The sequence below is a fragment of the Apium graveolens genome, chromosome 1 (genome assembly GCF_009905375.1).
Source record: "Apium graveolens cultivar Ventura chromosome 1, ASM990537v1, whole genome shotgun sequence".
In the NCBI taxonomy this organism is placed as follows: Eukaryota; Viridiplantae; Streptophyta; class Magnoliopsida; order Apiales; family Apiaceae; genus Apium; species Apium graveolens.
In genome coordinates, this window is record NC_133647.1 from 109698795 (window position 1) to 109703053 (window position 4259).

General features: G+C 33.7%; 1 long non-coding RNA gene across 1 annotated transcript; it reads right to left on the bottom strand.

The window, feature by feature from the left end:
* Positions 1-263: 263 nt before the first annotated feature.
* LOC141720415 (uncharacterized) lies at positions 264-1018 on the bottom strand. Its single transcript, XR_012574307.1, has 3 exons — positions 885-1018; positions 575-661; positions 264-312 (listed from the first exon to the last, which is right to left on the bottom strand). It is a non-coding gene; the product is annotated as an uncharacterized LOC141720415 (long non-coding RNA).
* Between the last annotated feature and the right edge of the window lie 3241 nt (positions 1019-4259).

Consider the following 4259-nt stretch of genomic DNA (forward strand, 5'->3'; position numbering starts at 1 on the left):
CAAACTCTAAACCTCGCAATCAAGTCACAATACATAATTTACATTAGTTATACCGTAAATCCATACTAATTCACAATCAAAAGTAGAAAACAAATTAAAATTCAGTTTACAAACACCCACAACCTAAATTCAGTTTACAAGCACAACTTGGTTATCTTACAAATCAGGTTTCCTGATTAACACAGTAGATATAACTAATTAAAATAAATTACTATAGTTAATGAAAGGAGTAACGATCAACATCTTTATCTTCATCTCATTGTTGCTTCGGAAGTCATTGCCATTCAATGGTGCGTTGTCAATTCTAGTACCCTGCATTAAAAATATATAATATCTGTAAGTACAATTAACTTGATACCAAATAACAGAAACTTTTACCAAATTGCAGCGTTTGCATGACATGAGTAACTTTTACCAAATTGCAGCGTTTGCATGACATGAGTAACTGTAAAGCCACATATACCCACATACACAAAAAAAATTGCTTAAAATAGTAAATCTTATTAGAACATAGGCTGATCAGGAGTTGTTCAATGTTGCTATTAATACAATAATAAATGGATTTAAAACAAACCTTCTTAGCTCGGCCTTTGGTAGTCTGAAATTGTTGCCATGAATTCTGCCTCTTGAAAGCATGTATCTTCTTACGTTTATCGGCTTTCTATCGACAATAAAACACTTTATCAATAAAATATTAAGCGAAAATTGCGCAGGACTTAAGTAAAGCACGACAATGAAAGTAAAGAAAAGAGGGGAACTTCAGTGTTAATAGACAGAAATATAGGAAACAGCTGCCTAGGTGAACAAGACCCCTTCAACTTGACATTGCAGTTCCAACAATGTATAATGAGTGATACATAAGCATGAAACAGCACTATGAATACCTCAGTTATCATTTGAGCTTGCTTAGCTAGTCCTCACTAAAAGAATAATGATTTGCTCCAAAAGCTTCACATATTTTTAGGATTTTATTCTTTGCTTTTCCTCGGAGACGAAGACCGCAAATATATTTTTCCTCCAACCTGTATATATTTCACCATCAGGAAGTCAATATTATCATATACGACTCGTATATATATAAAAAACGATGCAAGCAATAACAATTATAGTAAAAAATACTGAATAGGTAATGAAAGGACTACATATACGTTACGCAATTTCTCTACGAAATAAACTTTTCAGTTTTCACTACATCATCTCAAGTGAATATAATCAACCAAATCCAGAGGTATCAACCTTTTCCCCAGAAACAGGATCAATGACTGGGTGCCCGACAACAGCCTGCTTCAGTACACATTACCCCCGGTAGCACGAAATAAAATCCTTTCAAATGACATAGATTTCGCTTTAGGGACAAGACCGCTTATAAAACCCAATTTAACTTTTTGCAGAGTACGATGATGCAAGGTATGATAGAAAATGGGGCAAGACAAGGTGTAAGAGAAAGTTTTGAGCAGCATGCTACTTTGTTTGGCTCAAAATGTACGCCTAGTTGATCCTATGGACATTGTTAGAATGTCAAACTCTTCCAGATGCATAGTTAATGAATAAAACAAAAGAATAAATGTAGTGCAAATCTTCATCCAGGAAAAATGGTAGGCAGCTCGGTGCAATAATTTGTTATGCATGCATGGTCAACTATTCACATAAGAAATACACAGAAGTATTCCTAAGAATCAGGGGAGTTGTATGGCGTTGGTATGCAGCAGCTGTTAAAATGAAAGGCTGGGTTTTATCATTGAGCTACTAGTTGGAAGAGTCAAGTTTGAATGCTAGATATAAGGTAGGCTGCATGTTTTCTAGTTAAAATAATATGTAAGCAATGACATAAGAAGTTTGTACACTATAAATAGACATACCCAGGAACATAGCATTACTACAAAAATTTGAAAACATCAGAGGGAAAAAAAAGAGTCATAGCTCTTGAAAGAAAGAAACAAGGCCGTAGCCTTAGTGTTGTAAACAAAACAAAGCTGTAGTTTTTATTTATATATAAAGAGTGTGCTTTGTCTGTTTTAAAAAAAATAATTATACATACATAGCAGCAGGTGTTATTACGGCTAACAGCGAGAGTTTAAAAGATGGTGGAGGATACTAGGGAAAAGTAGGTAGAGGCAGCATTTGGTATAGATGCCCACGTTCAACCAATTGTTGATGTTGGAGGATGCGAGACAGACGCTGCTGTGGATGATGTTGTTGGATTTTTAACGCAGCGGGGGGCATGGCAAAACACTTTTACACATATAAAATCCAATAAAAGCATACAGATCATGAATAAAAATTCGAGGGATCAGATCTAACCTTTAAAATAATTCGGAGACAACGATCAGAGATCCTTAGCAGTTGCTCCTCAAGTGTTAAGCACTCCACCGGTATCCACCAAAAAAACGATGTTAAGGAGGAGGAAGGAGGTGGAGAGAATTGGGTTTTCCAAACTTTTTGGGTTTTTTTTTGGGGTTCGGTATAAAAATAGGGTCTATAATAGTGTATTTATAGGCAAAATTTTAGCTGAAAATTTCCCATAAATATTATTATTATTATCCCATTTATTATTCTCATTAATATTAAAACACCTTTTAATTATTAATCCTTTTTCTAAACACTTTAGAAATAATTCTCTCTCTTGATTTAATTTCCAAAATTAAATCCTTAATTAATAATATTAAGAATTTTTATTAATTAATTTATAATCAATTAAATCTCATTTAATCAATTATTAAATTTGTCAATTAATTATTTATTGCATAAATAAATAATTATCAGCCATTATTAATTAATTCCTCCACCATTAAATCATTCTCTTTTTTTGGTGTGACCCTGTAGGTTCAATATTAAGCCGTAGTAGAATTAAATAATAATAAAACTATTTATCATTATTTATATAAATTCTCTAATTTATTAAATATGATTAATTAATTAATCACATTTATTCTACATCGTGAGGGATACTTCTCAGCATATCGCGACTATCCGGATAATATGAATTCATTGCTTAGAATACCAAGAACCTATTCAGTGAATAGTTACCGTACAATAAACTCCTTCTACCCTACAATGTCCCAGTTAAATACAAGGCATGGATCTCGTGTCAAGCCTATCTAACTTAATCACTTGCTTACCATTTACTATGCGTAGTTCTATGCAAATTAGAAACTCCTTTCTAATTTCATTCACTCTGGCCAGAGACTCCAGAACTAGCATAAGTGGATCAGCCTTGAACATTCGCTTCCTTCACTGAAGGGGTAGATCCTTTATTGATCATACACTATCTTCGTGTACAAATTTCTATACCCAGAAGAGCCCTAATAATTATCCCTGGAGACTAAGAACTAAACCAAAGCATAGTTCAGTGTACACAAGATGACTATGATGACCTCAAGTCTAAGGATACTTGTACAACTATCACTATGTGAACAACTGCTGACACATGAGTGAACTCCATCAGTTGTTCAGCTGCACAAGTCATGTTCAGTGAACTTATTCTATAATAAGCACCTACATACTAGCTATAGTGTCACCACACAAATGACTATGAGAACAGACATCCTTCATAATGAAGCAAACATAGAATGTACCGATCTTTGCGGATTATTAATTACCAGTTAGTAATCCTATGACCAGGAACTATTTAAGTTTAGAGTTATCATCTTTTTAGGTCTCACTATTATGATCTCATCATAATCCATAAAAAGCTTTACTCTAAACTATGGTATATCTTATTTAAACACTTAAATAGATAAAGCCCGTAATAAAAACAAAACAAGTCTTTTATTAATATCAATGAACTCAAATCAGATTACATAAAAGTTATTCCTAAATCCTCATACATGATTGGACTTAGGACATATTCCTTTCAATCTCCCACTTGTACTAAAGCCAATCACTCCGGTATCTAATACCTATCTTGTCTTTATAACGATCAAAGTGACTTTCATAAAGTAGCTTTATGAGTGGGTCTGCTATGTTGCTATGTGTGTCAACTCTAATTCAATACAATACAAGAAATGTTTACAGCGCTCCCACTAACCCATTTGTAGACGCATGGTTCATTTACATTTTTGATAAAATCAAACTCTTTGATTGTCTCATCAAAATGAATGTTCCATCATTCGAGAGGCCTGCTTTAAACCACATATGGTTCGCAGCAGCTTACACACTAGGTTTTCATTTCTCTTGGAAAGAAAACCATCTGGCTAATTGCCAGATCTTATAGTCGTAGTAAGCAGCAATCGCAAGCAAAATCCGAACTGATTTTAACA